General features: G+C 35.2%; 1 long non-coding RNA gene across 1 annotated transcript; it reads left to right on the top strand.

Annotated features, from left to right (window-relative positions):
* The first annotated feature begins 531 nt into the window (after window positions 1-531).
* LOC149134936 (uncharacterized) lies at window positions 532-17,343 on the top strand. Its single transcript, XR_016242157.1, has 3 exons — window positions 532-977; window positions 12,557-12,918; window positions 17,176-17,343. It is a non-coding gene; the product is annotated as an uncharacterized LOC149134936 (long non-coding RNA).
* Window positions 17,344-19,827: the final 2,484 nt, after the last annotated feature.

The following is a 19,827-nucleotide window of genomic DNA, read 5'->3' as shown; positions in this document are numbered from 1 at the left end:
CTTTCATAATATGGGCTTTTATGGAACTCTGCGAGATGTCAGGTTTAATAATGTTAGATTAAATCAAAATGATGGATTATTGTTTGGTGAAATAACGCAGAGAGAATTATATTTTTACCAGTGTGACTTCAGGAAAGTAATAACTGAACGTTTTTCTTTTTTTTTTCAATATTACACCAGAAACAATATACTGTTTATCAAGTGATGTTGCATTTAGGACAACATATCACAATATTGAAACAAAACAATGAAGAAATGGGTGACATTGCTGGAAGACAACTAAATATATTGATAACTGGTTCATTGGAGACGTGTCTCGTGTGTTGCTTGAATGTCTCCTACCGATACTCGATCAGCGTGTGTGTGACATATATAAATATATATATATATATATATATATATATATACATATACATATACATATACATATACATATACATATATATATATATATATATATATATATATATATATATATATATATATATATATACATATACATATACATATACATATACATATACATATACCTGTGTGTGTATGTATGTATAAATAGATAGAGACAGAGTCGGAGGTACATGTATATAAGGAATCGATCAACGAGTTTCTTCAATGCTACTCAGTTTCACGCAAGTGTATAGATGTATAAACGCTTCTTCAGAAATTATTTGGTACATAATACATACATGCATAAATACATAGACATACACGCACTCAGACAGACAGCCAGACAGACGGAGTGATAGATAGCTAAACAGACAGATACATACATACATACATACATACATACATACATACATACTCTGCGACCACGAAATCAGCAACATAATTAGGATAGCTAATGAACTTTAGAAGAGGCACGAAATAAGGTCTTATACAGACCTCTCCCCCAAGGAACATTGGTAAAATCTATTCCTCAAAAGAACAAAATGAAAAAAATTGACCAGTTCGCCGAGAAAATAGTACATGGATATTCGGTACGTACAATACAAACCACTCATACGAGAAAGTCACTCAACATAGTTTGGTTGTAATCATGTTCATAATGTCTGTGGGTACGAATTTTGTATTCCAATATTGTTGGGAAAGAAAAAGAGTCAAGATTAAATGCAAGGTATACATAATTGTGTTTTTAAATTACTTAAATAACAAGTAATTAAAAATGCGACATTTCATGTGAAACAACCTAATATATCCACTTCGGTATTATTATTGTTTTCGTGGCTAATAACGAATTTTTTTCCAGCTCGCTAGTTATTTGTGACACAACAAACTGACTAATTGGTGTTCTTTTATTAGAGGGAGAAATTGCTTAAGTATGCGGTGATAATGTATGTTTGCTTCCGATGACGCGCAAATACTCAGAAATTACGTGATCTTGCTGCTCCACCGCTGCTACCAGACATCTTACGTCTATTATTAATGATTCTGTGCTTTTTAGCACTACGTGTCTGCACGAGACGTCTTCTCAAAACAAATACGCAGAATTGTGACTTTCTGGTAGTATATCCACATTAAGTAAGATATAGAGATTGCTTTCCAGACGGATTTAAAATTAGACGTTTATGTTTATAAACAAGGTGAAAATAAGCCCGAATACAAAATGTGAAGTTGCTTTATTATTTTGAAGCTTAAACTGCTCAAGTTACAATTTTTTTTTTTTTTTTTCGTGTTCCCGTTTCTCGGTTGACCGTAACCGTAGGGTTTTGTTTTATTTACATCTTGACTTTTCCTTGCTGGATTTTTATCGTTCACATTTGCCAACGAGATATGGATAATAAAGGGTTGCATTACGATTATGACGGCAGTTATTTCGATTCAGTGACGTCAACCGTATAAAGTACGTTTGTTCTCAGAAATAATGAGCTGGAAACTGAGATAGACTTTCTTAATGAAAAACATTAATGTATTCAAGCGTCCCTCGTAGTTTCAGCCTAATTAGTTGTCATGTTTTCCGTAGTTGTAAAAGGAGCTAATTAGAAGTTGGAATGGAGAAAAATATTCTTTATTTAGCCCTAGGACTCATAAGGCAAGTTACCCTGTTTCCATGACTGAGATTACAACGTCACTCCTGAATGGAACGCCTGTCCGTTGCAAGGCCCCAAGCCGGCAGTTTCGAAGCGACAGGACATGTCGATTGCATCGACACAAGTACTTAACTGGTACTTTTTTTATCGACTCTGAAATGATGAAAGCAAAGTGACCTCGGCGGGATTTGTCTCAGAAGAAGCGGAAAAAATGCAGCTAAGCGTTTTGTCCGACGTGCTAACGGTCCTAAGAGCTCACCGCCTTCGAAAGTGTTTAGAAGGGTAAATATACAGACTTAAGTGGAGGCGCAATGGCCTAGTGATTAGGGCAGTGGAATCGCGGACATAGGATCGCGGTTTCGATTCCCAGACCGGGCGTTGTGAGTGTTTATTGAGCGAAAACACCTAAAGCTCCACGAGGCTCCGGCAGGGGATGGTGGCGAACCCTGCTGTACTCTTTCACCACAACTTTCTCTCACTCATACTTCCTGTTTCTGTTGTATCTGTATTTCAAAGGGTCAGCCTTGTCACACTGTGTCACGCTGAATAACCCCGAGAACTACGTTAAGGGTACACGTGTCTGTGGAGTGCTCAGCCACTTACATGTTAATTTCACGAGCAGGCTGTTCCGTTGATCGGATCAACTGGAACCCTCGACGTCGTAAGCGACGGAGTGCCAACAACAACAATACAGTCTTAAAACTTTTGATATCAACCCAACTCAGGCCTACTTTTTAATCCGTTAAACCCGCGATTAGGATTTGACCAGCGCGATTTCGTTTTACTATATCACGAAAAAAGGTAAAAGCGGATGGCCACATGGTTTTCTGTTTACAACGAGCTAAATAACAGAAGCATCGTTATTTCAGCCGTGAACAAAAAATATGATGCGGCACACCTTTGCGTCTTCCAATGCTATAGTCAAACGCAATCACTTCAGCTAAAGCATACTCGCCCCTTTCAAAAAGATAAACAGGCCTAAATTAAAACCTTCCATCAGAATTTCATTTTAGTTCATGTTCAAATCACCAGCTTCATAATAACGAAGGTATATTAGTAATTTATTAGTAATTTATTAGTAATTTATTAGTAATTTATTCGTTATTTTACAGTATAATTCAGATATATTAGCACGAAAGGGTTAAAGTATTATCATTCCGTTAGGTTTTCACAATATTTCTTTGAATAACGCTCGGAACGCCAGTCAGTTGATCTATTTATCAACAATATCAGATTTACTATGTTCAGTGACCTTGTCTTTTGCCTGTTGAGATGCCACATAATGTCTCATTTTTTTTTCTTTTCTTCTCTTCTTCTTCCATTTTTTTTTTTCATTTACAAGAAACTTTTTTCAGCTAGAACTATATCTCGGATAATTTTAAAATTTCATACTTTCATCATAAAACGCAATTGATATCTGTGTACAGAAGTCATATAAGAGAGGTGAATAATAAATGAATGTGAAAATGAAATAAACATAGACATATTTACTTACCATCTTCATAGTTTATATGAAGAAGACGAAGAAAATCTGATTTTATCATCACAACAGAGTCGTTAGTTGTCGGTTTTGAAGCTGTACAAACAAAACCATAAAACAGAAGACAAAACAGAAGAATAAATCAGAGCAAAAGTATTTTAAAGACACACCAAATATCTAAGCAGAATAATCACAGAATCACACATTTCCATTCTTGTATGTATCTCTCGCTTGTTCCTACTACACGGGAGCACCACCTTGAAGGGTTTTAGTCAATTCGACCCCGGGACTTAATATTTTGTTAAAAGTCTGATATTTATTCTATTGTTTCCTTTTGCCGAATGATGAAATAGGGACGTAAGCAAACCAACATCAGATGTAAATCGGTGTCGGGAGACAAACACTAACACACACGTGCGCACGCGCACGCACACACACACACATGGTATGTGTGTATTCTTTTATTCTTTTATTATGGCGGTGAGCTGGTAGAATCGTTAGCACGCCGGGTGAAATCCTTAGCGGTATTTCGTCTGTCTTTATGTTCTGAGTTCAAATTCTGCCGAGGTCGACTTTGCCTTTCATCCTTTCCGGGTCGATAAATTAAGCACCAGTTCCGTACTGGGGTCGATCTAATCGACTGGGCCCCTCCCAAAAAATTTCGGGCCTTTTTCCTAGAGTAGAAAAGATTTTATTTGTTTCAGTCATTTGACTGTGGCTATGCTGGAGCACCGACTTTAGTCGAACAAATTGACTTCAGGATTTATTCTTTTGTGAGCTAAGTACTTACTCTATTGGTAACTTTTGCCGAACCGCTATGTTACGGAGACGAAAACACACCAGTATCGGTCGTCAAGCGATGGTGAGGGACAAACACGGACTGGTATTTAGGCAGTGTGTTATATATCCCAATAATTACAGGTATGAACCTAAAGTATATATGTATACGATGGACTTCCGCAGAGTTTCTGTCTGCCAAATTCAACCACAAGGCATTAATCGGGGCTGTTGTAGAAGTCACATTTCCAAGGTACCGTACATTGAGACTGAACCCAAAAACTACGTGGTTGCTAAGCGAGCATTCTAACTACACGGCCATGCCTGCAATTTTAAGGTCGAAATCCAGGCCGACAGTAAATTGTGCAACCGTGCTAAACGAGGACAAGTTGTTATTCTTATATATCAATATATTGATTAGAAACAAGGTAAAGCTGTTATTGATTTATCCAGGTGTTGCGATTTCACATTACCTTTCGATAACTTGAAATCGTGTTGATGAGGTTGATGAGATGAGGTGAAAGTGGTTTCAGTTAAACCCTGGGTTGTAAGTGGAAGGCAGATTTATCTTTATCCAGTACTCGTTCATATTATCCTGCTGCGATGGGGGTGGTAGTAGTAGTAGTAGTAGTAGTAGTAGTAGTAGTGGCGGTGGTGGTGGTGGTGGTGGTGGTGGTGGTAGTAGTAGTAGTAGTAGTAGTAGTAGTAGTAGTAGTAGTAGTAGTAGTAGTGAGTTGAAGTTCACAGGAACCTTGTGGAGTAATACGAAATATATACAGAGAGTTCGGGCTAAATTTAACGACTTTTATGTCTCCCTCTTTCAAGAACAGCTTGATGTGTTGGTGAACAGTCACTGGCGTTGGAGAGCATAAAAGATTAAAGCTGTAGTTGAGAATAAGTTAACTGACAAGGAGTACTGAAAGCCGTCATATAAGTCAACGTCGAATCAACTACGCTATTGTATATGCGGTGAGCGACAAAACAGCAGCGCCAGAGTTTCTCATATCCTAAAAAACAGCTACTGTAATATTTATACACAATTATATCAAAAGATAGCAACATCGAATTTGAAACGAAAATATACAAATACCGGAACACGTCCATGAAACCTTTACTTCGTACGAGCTAACGATAGAATATCTCTTCTGTCGTTCGATCTTCCAGAATAAGCAATTAAATTAGTCCCCCAAAGAGGTAACATTGATCTCCTCTTGTAAAAACTACAACTTCAAGAAACACTTAACTTGAAACATATTTAATAATAATTATATCAAAGTTACTTTAGCTTGTTACAAACTTATTTCAACTTTTAAAAACAAATATTTTCAAGTGCTGACTTTGCTCGTGATCCCAGTGTTACACACGTCCAGTTATAGTTCAAACAATCCGCTTATTTTGAATTAGTTTGGCTAATTGTTATTCTGAACAATATCCCTTGATAGTCGAAGCTTATACAATTCTCTTCAAAGCAGAATTTTCTCTTCTGTAAAATTATTCTTATCAGAGCTTCTCATATAGTTATTAGAAACGAACGTTCATGCGATCATTGATATTTCTATTTAGTCACGTCTTTTAACGGACTAATTGGAAAATGTTCTCACATCAACAGGAAGTAGACGTTAAAGTAGACACTGTCTAATAAAATTACTTTTACATATACATATCAAAGCAACGAAAGAATGACAATTATTAATGTCTTTGGTGTCTTATGTGTGTGTATAGTAAATAATAATAACAAAACATTAATAACAGCACCAACAACAACAATTATTATTATTTAAATAAGAATAACAGCTACACCCATAACAACACCAACGACAATAATAATAATAATAATAATAATAATAATAATAATAATAATAATAATAATAATAATAATAATAATAATAATAATAATAATAAAAATAATAATAATAATAATAAAAATAAAAATAAAAATAATAATAATAATAATAATAATAATAATAATAATAATAATAATAATAATAATAATAATAATAATAATAATAATAATAATAATAAGGCCAATAGACCAGATATAGTTGTCAAAGATCATGAAGGAAAAAAATGCTTTCTAATTGATGTATCAATACCAGCAGATGACAACGTTTCCCTAAAAGAAATGAAGAAACTTTCAAAATACAAAGACCTGGAAATAGAGGTAACTTGAATGTGGAATCTAAAAACAGAAGACAATTCCTATTATAGTAGGTACCTCAGGTATAATAAAAACATAAACATAAACATAAAAATAAACATAAAAATAAACATAAACATAAACATAAACATAAACATAAACTCTGATGACTGGATGTTTAAATTCCAAATAAGCCGTGCAGAGAAAAGTCGTGTAGGCAAAATCTTTTCCCTACACGTCTTATTTGGAGTTAGAATTTTCAATCTCCTTACTCATCTATAGAGGAAAGTCTCTAAATCCTCTCACATATTTTCAAATAACCGTTATAGACTTTAGTTTTAGTTAATATCTAACTGGATTCACACATATCTTTCTTTTTCATAAGGATAAATATGAATCTCCTAGATTCTATTCCACTTTTTCTTTTCTCACCTCCTTTGTAAAAAACTTTGTTTATACTTCTTGCACTGTGATATATAATTAATTTAATTTAATCTGATTGATTTAATTAATTAATTCTATTCAAACATGAATTTGCATGATTTTTGAAACGATCGTTTGCATGAATTAAAATTCTTATATATCTTAACACCTTCTCTTCTCCATTTTTATCAAAATTGTTGTTTTATGGGATTTCTTTTCACAAATTCACAACACACTATATACAAGTGTGTGTGTGTGTGTGTGTGTGTGTGTGTGTGTGTGTGTGTGTGTGTGTGTGTGTGTGTGTGTGTGTGTGTGTGTGTGTAAACACACACACGAGCACATTCTTAGTTTAAATTCTACCGAGATTATTATTTTTTGCCCTGACAGATGTCAAATGGTTAAAGGTCATTGCTTCCTCAACTTTTTAACACCTTCTTTAGAATTCTTGTTGTTCCTAACAAATCTATTTACTGTAACAGCCCGGTTCCGATGGGAATTCTTAGCTTCTTAAACCATGATTCCAACTAACCGTTCCCAGTGCACCAGCCACAATCGGTTCCACGTCTACGAGCCTGATTCTCCTTAGTTTTCTGATTTCCCACTTTAGCTCCTGATATTTCATCCGTCTTTACATTCTGAGTTCAAATTCCACCTAGGCTGACCTTGCCTTCATCCTTTTCTGGGTCAATGAAATAATTATCAGTTGAACATTTGGGCCAATGTGACCGACTAGTTTCCTCCCCAAAGATTTTAGGCTTGTGCCGTAGTAGAAAGAATCTTATAATAATTCTGCTTGTCATTCTGTTACTTAGCCCGTCCATAACGCTTTCACGTGATTAGAGAAAAAGAGAGAGAAAGAAAAGAGAGAGAGAAAAGACGGAGAGAGAAGCGTCCATGGCATGAGGTAGAGGGAACGTAATTGTAACGCTTTCACGTGATAAGTTGAAGGGAAATAGAGAACAAGAGGAAGAAAGAAAAAGGAGAGAGAAAAAGAGGAGAATAAAGCGAAGAGTGAGACAGAAAGAGAAAGAAAGAAAGAGAGAGACAAAAAGACGGAGAAAAATAAAGACGGAAAGAGAAGCATCAATGATGTGAGGTAGGGGGACGTAATATTTATTACGTGTTTTAAAAAGTTAGTTGAAGGTAGTGATATAGAGGGGAGTTTTAAAGATAATTGTAGCCAAAGGGTGATGTCTTGATGGTGAGGTTGAAGAAAGGCAGAGATGATGAGATTAAAGAAAGGCAAAGAAAGGAAGAGAGATAGGAGGGAGAGAAAGAGGGGGAGAGAGAGATGATGATGGTGATAGTGATGGTGATGCTGGTGCTGGTGTTGGAGATGGAATTGGAGTTGGTGGTGCAGGTTGTGGCGGTGACTGGATAGTGAAAAGGGCATTTCTTTTAATTGAACTAAGTTATTTTTTATATCACCTATCACTAAAGGCATGCACGTAAGTGCAATTCCGTGAAATATTCACGCTTATTTACGTGGAAGATATATGCAATTTAACTAAAGGTTGTATCATATATACAGCGATATATTTTTTCCCCTGTTTATGGGGAATATGGGAAAATAAGAGGGAATATTTATTTTATGAGTGCTGTGTATTAAGTCTATAAAATTGAGTATAAAGTATATAAAGTGTATATATAAAGTGTATTAAGTAATCATCGTATTCCAATTTCTTTCTCTTTTCAATGAGTAGCAGACAAGCGACTATCTTTCCATACAGACACAACACAGGCTACACTTTCAGGATTTTTGGGGATAAAGTTTTCAGAAATAACCCAAAAGGTTGACCATTAATTCCGTGAAATATTCACGGGTCCTACTAGTTATTATTATCATTGCTAAGGAGGCGAGCTGGCAGAATCGTTATTTCGCCTGCCGTTACGTTCTGAGTTTAAATTCCGCCGAGGTCGACTTTGCTTTTCATCCTTTCGAAGGTCGATAAATTAAGTACCAGTTACGCACTAGGGTCGATGTAATCGACTTAATCCCTTTGTCTGTCCTTGTTTGTCCCCTCTATGTTTACCCCCTTGTTGGCAATAAAGAAATAAGAATTGTTAGCACGCCGGGCAAAAGGCTTGGCGGCATTTCGTTTGTCTTTACGTATTGAGTTCAAATTCCACCGAGGTCAAGTTTACTTTTCAATCTTTCGAGTTCGATAAAATAAGTAACAGTTGAACACTAGAATCGATGTAATCGATTTACTCTCTTCCTTAAAACTGCTGGCCTTGACCCCAAATCTGAAACCATTATCATTGTTGTTGTTGTTGTTATATAGCAAGCCCAATATTAGCACGAACATATATAACAATAATTCTTTTCTACTTTAGGCACAAGGCCCGAAATTTTGGGGGAGCAGGCCAATCGATTAGATCGACCCCAGTACTCAACTGTTATTTAATTTATCGACCCCGAAAGTATAAAAGGAAAAGCCGACCTCGGTGGAGTTTGAACTCAAAACGTAAAAACAGACGAAATACTACTAAGCGGTCCGCTAACGTTGTCGCCAGATCGCCACCGTTGTATATAGTAATAATAATGTCTATAAGTGTAACAGCAACATTGATAACAACAATGGCCGAGATGAAAAATAGATACAACGAAAATATTTGAATATGTACAGAAACCTTGAAATCACTTTGGTATACTAAGAGTGAACTCTATATAGTAAGATCGATAAGGTGTTCACGTCTACCACAGCTTCCACCGAAACCAAAACAAGTAATTAAAGTACCAAAAAGACGGAGGAGGCGGTATATAAAGATAATGAAGATCGTGAAGATAATGGCGTTGGGGAAGAAAAATGATGTGAGAAAGAGGTAAAGGAAGAGAACTGCTTTTCGTTTTATTTGATAATATCGGAGATAGAACTACTCTGGAGAATAAATGTATATGGCAGCTTTTCTTTAATAATATCTAAAATTATATTTAAAGACTATATCTTGAAGAACTAATAGAGATAACTAGGTTTAGAGTAATAGAGGCCATTGTAGTAGCGATAGAATAGTTAGAGATGAAAAACAGTACGTCTGCGTTTAGTAATTGAAGCCTGTTGAGAGATTGAATCTTTGATAATTGCTAGAATTGTATTGCTTTGAATGTGATTTACGGTGTAGCAGCAGTTTCGTTCCCTACATGACAGCAGTATTCCAACGTGGATTTTATTACACGGTATAGGGTTACTTACTGACAAGGGTTAAATAGTTTCCTGACCCTAAAAAATAATCCTCCTTTATATGCACTTATAATCCTGTTATATATGTGTGTACATATATATGAGTGTGTATGTGTGTGTGTGTGTGTGTGTGTGTGTGTATGTGCGTGTACGTGTGTGTGTGTTTGTATGTGTGTGTATGTATATTTATATGTATGTGTGTGTGTGTATATATATATATATATATATATATATGTATGTATATATATATATATATATAGTGGAGGTGCAATGGCCCAGTGGTTAGGGTAGCGGACTCGATTCCCAGACTGGGCGTTGTGAGTGTTTATTGAGCGAAAACACCTAAAGCTCCACGAGGCTCCAACAGGGGATGGTGGCGAACCCTGCTGTACTCTTTCACCACAACTTTCTCTCACTCTTACTTCCTGTTTCTGTTGTGCCTGTAATTCAAAGGGTCAGCCTTGTCACACTGTGTCACGCTGAATATCTCCGAGAACTATGTTAAGGGTACACGTGTCTGTGGAGTGCTCAGCCACTTGCACGTTAATTTCACGAGCAGGCTGTTCCGTTGATCGGATCAACTAGAACCCTCGACGTCGTAAGCGACGGAGTGCCAACAACAACAACATATAATGTGATATAAAATTTAAGAATATGGATAGAGTTGAGATGTTTCAATATTTCCACTTTACTCATGCTATTTTTATTGTGTTTGTATGTATTTATGTGATGTATATATATGTGTGTGTGTGTGAGAGAGAGAGGGAGAGAGAGAGAGAGAGAGAGAGAGAGAGAGAGAGAGATTTGTTGTATAAGGACGGAACAATGCCTTATACAAGTGGTATTGGGTACTACAAAAAGAAAAACAAAACATAGTTGTAGTTTTACCTTATATCTCAATATTTCGGAGTTATGTCCCCTTCTTCAGGACATTGGAAAAACGAGGGATGGAAAAGGCCGTTGCATACAATGTTTCCTATATATATATATATATATATATATATATATATATATATATATATATATATATATATATATATATATATATCCTTAATTTTTAATTATGTTGCTTTAATCACAGTAATCTATACGTGCATGACGATATAAAAAATTTAGAAATGTAAGCAACCACAAAACCACGGCTTAAGATATAAGAAGTGAAATGCGTATGAAACATATAATTTGTTGTATGCGTTGCATTTGTTCGTCTGTATGTTATGCAAGAAGGAACGTCTCAATTCATTTTTTTCTTCTTAAACATGAATTAGTTCAACAAACTATCAACTGCTGGTTAGAGATGTAACTATTAATTCAAATTGTAACGATGGTGGTTTGAAAATATGTGAATTATATAAAGAAAAAAAAAACTATTCAAATATTTAACAAAAGAGCTTCATGATTTCGAGAACGGTTCGTTGTGCGTTTCTTCTTGATCCGTTATTATTCGTTTATTTTATTTTTTTTTTTTTTGGTTTGAAAATCATTCTTTTTATTGTTGATCAGCTTCAAATATGATTGGTTCCAAATATAATTTGTTGCTAATGTAATTTGTAGCCCAAATCCATTTTCTTTTCACTTCTTACGTGACTTTTAGAATAATTTTAATTTAAAATATTGTAGGGAAAAGAAGCAAAATTTTAAAATTCGTTACTTTATCATTCGAATCTTTGGGTGTTCGAAATATTTTCTGCATGCTAAAATATTCTTTCAAGTCTTAAAAGATACTTCGAAATATTTTTTTCTACAAACTTTTGTTTCATGGCTGTCATGTTTTTGTAATCCAACTTTCATATCAATAAATAATAATAATATTAATAATAATAATAATAATAAAAATAATAATAATAATAATAATAATAATAATAATAATAATAATAATAATAATAATAATATTAATAATAATAATAATAATAAAAATAATAATAATAATAATAATAATAATAATAATAATAATAATAATAATAATAATAATAATAATAATAATAATAAAAATAATAATAATAAAAGTCATAGAGGCGAGATGACCAGATATCGTGATCATCCATAAAGATGAAAAAGAAGCAAAGATAATAGATGTTGCAATACCAGGCGATTCGAGGGTGAAATGTAAGGAAACAAAAAAGATTGAGAAATACCAGCCACTACTGGACGAGAGTGGAAAGTTATGGGGCATGAGGAAAGTAATGGTGACACCGGTGGTAACTGGAGCATTAGGAACAGTTTACAAGGGCTTTGAAAAACGTATTAAGAATATTGGAGCTGCTGTCAGGCTCGAAGTGATCCAGAAGACAGCCTTGTTGCGTACAGCACCGCATTCTAAGGAAAGTATTGTCTCTTTGAGTCACAGGAGAAGGTACTACTTGAAACCTTTGGTGATCTTTTATTGCCTGCATTCAAGTAAAGAATAACCGGTAATAAAGAACTATCCGAGAATCTTTCAGAATAATGATGATAATAATAATAATAATAATAATAATAATAATAATAATAATAATAATAATAATAATAATAACCCTTTCCATTATAGGTACAAGGCCTGAAATTTTGGTGGGAGGGGGCTAATCGATTACATTGACCCCAATGCTCAATTGGTACCTACTGGATCGTAGGAGGCATGAGCTTCTGCGTTGTTTCGCGTTGTCAGGTATAAACACCAAATTCATCGAATATATAGAACATACCTATCCCAGTACTTATATATATATATATATATGGGAGAATTTACGAAAAAAACAACAGACGAAGACAGGTGTTGTAAACAGCAAATGGATGTATTAGTATAACGCTCAGAAACAGAGAAAGTCTTAACGTTTCGAGCCTACGCTCTTCAACAGAAAGGAACACAGAAAGAAACAAGGAGAGAAACAAGGAGATATATTTTTGATATAGGTAGGTAAGGTAAAATCCTAGCTGTTCCTATATATAAGGTTACTTTTGACAACATCCTCGACACATTCCTTATGCTTATGTCTCGGAAGCTTACCACGTAGCAACTCTCCATAAAACAACTGTTTAGGTAAGCTCCTATCCTCCATCCTTCTAAGGTACCCAGCCCAACGCATCTGAATTCATATGAGGCGCGTCTCAGTACTGAATTTCTTGGCTCTCTGAAGACCACAGGTGACTGGGACCAAAGGTATCTGGGACCAAAAGGCGTCTGGAACTGCTATTTGCTTTTTTAAGATTCTTAGTGTGGAAAGCATTTGAAACACGAAGACCCGAATGTTGCCGCCTAAAACGAATACTCCGTAAAGACGGCTTGACTTCAATCCCAGATACTTTTCTGTCTATGAATGCTTGTAACGTCTTCAGTAAGGTTTGTTTGGCCAGGTTCAGACTTCTTAGTCAAACAAGATCTCATGACACCATTTACAAATTGAAAACACGACCTTCTTCTATAAAAATAGCAATCACCATATATATGTGTGTGTGTATGTTTATGTGTGCGTGTATATATATATATATATATATATATATATATATATATATATATATATGCGTGTGTGTTCGTGTCCACCTACCTATGAATCTGACTATATCTATCTTGCGGCCTCTTTTTATCGCCTTCTTTCTTTCTCTCAATATTTCCGTTTCAGCTCCTGTTCTTTCTCTGTCTCTCTCACATTATCTCTTTTATAAACATGTTGAAATATGTATGAGATTTATATCGCCACATAATCAATCAATTTATATATAATCAATTTATATAATCATATAATCAATCTATTTCATCTCTCCGATACTCAGTAGCTATATCGAAGCAATGATGCGGCAACAATGCGGTGGTTAGACTTGTGAAAAGCACTCGACAAAATACTTCTCAGATTATTTTTTTGCAACCAATAATTCACCCTTGAATATTTCGTTATTTCTTTCAGACATTTTGAATCTAGGACTACATTATCTAACATGAGTTTTCTTTTTTAAGACTATGGAGTGTGGTTTAAATTAAGTTTGGTTGTTCTCTCTAACATATCGAATGGGCGAGTGGAGACCCTCTGACAATTTACTACAACAATTCATTCTCCTGTCCACCTCATGCAGAACTGACATCGCGGTTACTTACTCTGCAAGCTGCACCAGCTCTACATTTGTTTGTTGGCAGTCCGTCGCTTACGACGAGGAGGGTTCCAGTTGATCCGATCAACGGAACAGCCTGCTCGTGAAATTAACGTGCAAGTGGCTGAGCACTCCACAGACACCACAGACACGTGTACCCTTAACATAGTTCTCGGGGATATTCAGCGTGACACAGTGTGACAAGGCTGACCCTTTGAATTACAGGCATGACAGAAACAGGAAGAAAGAGTGAGAGAAAGTTGTGGTGGAAGAGTACAGCAGGGTTCGCCACCATCCCCTGCCGGAGCCTCGTGGATTTTTAGGTGTTTTCGCTCAATAAACACTCACAACGCCCGGTCTGGGAATCGAAACCGCGATCCTATGACCGCGAGTCCGCTGCCCTAACCACTGGGCCATTGCGCCTCCACAGCTCTACATTAACCACACAGAAACCCGATTCAGCAATGAACACTTACAGTTCCCGAATCTAGTCTCCCCCTTCTTATTACCAGCACTAAATAAGAATAAATGCAACCGACAAAACGATAAACAACATATAGAGAAGATGGAACTATGAATCGCGTACAATAGCTACATAACATTTATAACTTTCATGGTAGATATATATATTATAATAATAATAATAATAATAATAATAATAATAATAATAATAATAATAATAATAATAATAATAATAATAATAATAATAATAATAATAATAATAATAATGATAATAATAATAATGATAATAGGGATAAAAATCCAAATTTACAGGTAAAATCTCAATTAAATTCAATTTATTAAAAATTAAAATTAAATTAAGTTTCACAGTCTAAAATATATATATATATATTTATTGTGCTTTTACTTATTAATTTTTCTATATGTGACAGTGGATTTTCATCGATGAGTTCATGAACCTTGGTTCTTTTCCTTAAAACTATATATATATATATACATATTTCTTTATTACCCACATGGGGCTAAACATAGAGGGGACAAACAAACAAACACAGAAAAAGAGGTTAAGTCGATTATGTCGACCCCAGTGCATAACTGGTACTTATTTAATCGACTCCGAAAGGATGAAAGGAAAAGTCGACCTCGGCGGAATTTGAACTCAGAACGTAAGGGCAGATGAAATACCGCTAAGCATTTCGCCCTGCGTGCTAACGCTTCAGCCAGCTCGCCGCCTTTAAAATGTTTAGAATATTCTTTTCTACTCTAGGCACAAGGTCCGAAATCAGATGTAACACAAAATTAAAGATTAGTCATTAATCACGTTAGTACCTCCCAAATCTGTAGGATGAGAAATAATACTTAACAAAATCTTAACCCATACAACATCACACGTATGCAAAACGGCGGGATTCGCTCTAAGCACTCTAATTTTAATCACAGTAAGCGTATCGGTCGCCTCGGACTCCCGGTGAAGAGCACAGTCCGAGGAACCGTGCGGGTTGAAAAAACTGGGAGACGGAGCTCTGTGACATATGACAGTGCAGATAAGATAACAACGAGCATATTATATACAACACTTCTCTCTACAATAATCGTATCACATATAAAGGAAAAGGAAAAGAAAACAGAACTACACACAAACATACTTAAAATTCATACAAATGTGAAGTCCGTCCAAGTGGGATTAACAATAACGATCTATGAACTATGTTAAAGTATAGCTTGTATATATTTGGGTCCTATTTCGAGGTTTCCAACCTCTGACCAACATACCAGTAACAACTTATATGAGTTTGCTATTTCTGTCGTGGTTTTATTATGTAACGAACAATGTTATAACTATGACCAGATAATATATTCACAGTTACATAAGGTCCTATGATAATTTGATTTATAATTTTCTAGTTAAAAGCTTCTGTAATTTAATGAGAATTGCAATTGATTCAGAATAGCTGTCTTCACAAACGCCGAGAATCTGTCATTATTGATAATGAATGGACATTGATCTTAGTCAAAACTTCAATTGCCTAGTAGCAACTAAGATTTCAATGCGATAAGGTTTTAGATTCTACACTCAACAGAGAAGCTGCTTTCATCCCTGACTAAACGACTTAATGGAAAACGGAAGTTGAGCTATATTAATTAACGGCAAGTGAAAACTACCCAGGGTCACACTCTGCTTGGCCACATTTGATCATTAAGCTAATGATTCTTTCTCCTCACGACAGATGTAATTTTAATCATGCACCAACAGTGATTACAACCTCATTAAGACAATTAATTTTCTGTGTTTACACCATAAACTTGTAAAATATGGCACTTATACATAAATCTACCTATATCTGTATCAGATATCATGAGTAGAAGAATTTAGCGCTCAAAAGCTAAAGGTCACCCATGATTGAAGAGGAGAGGAGTATCATCGGCTTATCTGCCTGTTGGAATACTCATCACCGTTCACCTTTGGCCTTCTTAGGCCAAAACTTTCAGATGAGTAACCAAAAGTAGCTGCGTAGATTTATACAAGCACCTTAAATATTGTAATGAGTTTTGTTTTAATAAAAAAGTATGATAAACACAAGATGCAGTTTATATCAGGTGTTTTCCCTACATACGTTTCAGCTTTGTGACTATGTGCATCCACTGCAGTGGGTGTTGTATGTCCAATTGGATGCTGAACCCAAACAGTGCTTCAGGGCAATTCTTTATTTCATTATGTTTACATTAATCATGCTGAACAGATGACAAGACATTTTATGATACTCTTCCTGATTAGCATTAATTTCATCATATCAAGATTTACTTACCCTCGTCATATGGATCTTTCTTCCCAGTAAAATTTCTGTGACATAACAAGGCGGCGAGCTGGCAGAAACGTTAGCACGCCTGGCAAAATGCTTCGAAATTTCCCCAAGACACATGATCAAGGCTGGAGGGTATATCAGCCGAAACGTTGTGTCAACAACAAACAATATGAGGACAATATCCTTCAAATATAAATAATGTGCATAATTCCTCATCTCTTAAATATAGAACTGTATTATAATAGTTGAACTTGTTAAGCCTTGCCAAGCAATGGGATACTTTATATCATTAAAGGTTCACTCGCTTTGACTGTTATTCCAGGAGAGAAGGTTGCAACAAACGACAACGATGATCAGCATTTATACCTTGATATTTCTTCAATGGAAAAAGCGTGACTGAGCCAACTGGAACCCCAGTGTGTTTTATGACTACTGCTGGCTTCTTTAGAGAGACACCTCTCGGGCAAAGTATAAAATAAAATAAAACTACAGTTTGAACTATAGTTGTGTCGTTTTAATATCATATTAATATTGGGTTGGTACATAATTATTGCGGCTTTTTTCAACAAATGTTATTCAACAAAAACAGTAACAACATGTAACAAAAACACCTTTAAATGATTATTCCGGAACATATTCCCCATCTACTTCAATTACTGCTTCCCAATTGCTTGGCAGACGGTCAGACCGTCATTTAAAGATGTTTTTGTTAAATATTGTTATTGTTTTTGTTGAATGAAATTTGTTGAAAAAAAGCCGCAGTAATTATGCACCAACCCAATGTATTTATGTAACTACATAGAACAGAAAACTTGAAGTGCATGCTACACAAAAATAAAAACTGACTAAAGAGAGAAATGTAACAAGCTTATTTGGATTCAGTATAACGATTTTCATTCTTGATGGCGACAATAATGTTTTTTTTTATTATTCAGCAGTGTGAGAATTGGTAATTAGCATTCCATCCATTCACCCATTTTCCTTGCCCATTATTCTTGTGAGGGTCGTGGAGTAGACTCCTCAGGTACCTCCTCCATAGGATCCTATTAGAAGTAACCATTATTACACTTTTCGTCTGAATTCTCAAACGTCACAAACTTAGACTATGGATAATATCCAACAATCTCATTCTTAGTATACCCCTAGGTTCCCTGCAGGTTGGCTCCACTTGATGATTCCGTCTTGCGATTTTACTGTACCCTTCTAATCATGTCTGTGCAACCGGGGCTGTGACTTCTCAATACAGAGAAATAGCGATTCGACCTGGAGAGACTCTTTGATCTCCGAGAGCTACGAATCCTATCTAGCAACATTACTCCAGAGATCCTTCAAAAGAACCCCATTTTGGCCACCTGTATTCGCAATCGTAAACTTCCGGTAATAACCCAGCCATTATGACCATAGGTGAAGATAGGCATGAAAATCGAATCGAAGATAACCAATTTGGTTTGTTTTTTTACCAACTGTACCCTTCTGAGGATCCAGTGCTGAAGCAGGCACATTACTGTGCCAGCACCTGCAATTCAAGTACCCAGTCCAGTCTCTTGCCTCTCATCACTCGTGAATACGGCCCGGGGATACTTCACTATTCGACATTAGCACTGCACTGGATATATAACATGATATGGAAAGCAAAGAGAAGATAAGCACATAACTAGAATGAGAAAGGGATTTATAGAAATATAGAAAGAATTAACAGCAGCAGCAGCAGCGCAAAGAGTTGGTGCGTCGTTTCTATGTTGGCTACTTCACAATTCTACACTGGCTCTCATCTAAATAAATCATTTAAACTACTTGAATTTATTCAAAAGACATCACCTACTGCCCTTGTTTGTAATGGTCAACGTGCAGAGTCATTGAAATTAACCCAGCCACTTTATCCCAAACTCTCTTTCATTCTATCATTATCTCTCTCTCTCTCTATCTATCTATCTATCTATCTTGCTCTCTCTCTCTCTCTCTCTCTCTCTCTCTCTCAATCGTGTTTCAAACAATTATTTACGCATCATACAAATTGCGAACACAATTTATCTCAGTATCGTTAGACGTCAATTTAAAGCCTAAATTATTTTCGCTTTTATAAAAGCATGATGTCAGCTGATATAGAACGTGACATTAAAAGGTGTTCACCACCAGCCGAGGGCGACTATATTGGTAACATTATACGTCTTCTACTTATGCAACTTCGTGTCGTCAATGCTTTCTTTTACCTTGCATTAGGTCTTATTGATTTTCATATGAACTATCTCTGTGTTTAGGTTTGCTTTCCTGAAGAGAAAGACTAAAAATATATCAACTAGCTTACTCTGAAAGCTACACCAACAATCTATGAGTTGCTTTAACCAGTTCCAACCGACAATCTAAAGTGAAACTAATAGCAAGCTAAGTGGTATTTCTGTATTTATCTGATATTGTAGCTGTATAATAAATACGAGCTATTTCCCTTGTAGTTATATTAGCGGGAGTGTATAGCATACACGAGTCTATGTCTGTTTAAATGTATATGTCTAACTGTCTAAATGCATGTGTGTGTGCGTGCGCGTGTATCAGTGAGTATATGTGTGTGTGTGTGTGTGGCCTATATTAGCAATTATGCTTATATCTATATATTTTATTTTGCATAATTGTATGTATATATATATATATATGTGTGTGTGTGTGTGTGTGTGTATGTGTATACAGAATATATATATATGTGTGTGTGTGTGTGTGTGTGTGTACATATACCTTTATATTTATATATAAACTTATTTGGAAATAGATGCATAGTGTTCAATTAAATCATAGTATAAATAATATATGTGTATGTATGTATATATATATATATATAATAATAATAATAATAATAATAATAGTTATTATTATTATTATTATTATTATTATTATTATTATTATTATTATTATTATTATTATTATTATTATTATTATTATATATGCATATATGGGTAAAGGACGTCATCAACTGTGTAAACAA

Source organism: Octopus bimaculoides, chromosome 6 (genome assembly GCF_046866305.1).
Source record: "Octopus bimaculoides isolate indiv1 chromosome 6, ASM4686630v1, whole genome shotgun sequence".
NCBI classification, from domain to species: domain Eukaryota; kingdom Metazoa; phylum Mollusca; class Cephalopoda; order Octopoda; family Octopodidae; genus Octopus; species Octopus bimaculoides.
This window is presented reverse-complemented; position numbering and strand designations above follow the sequence as displayed.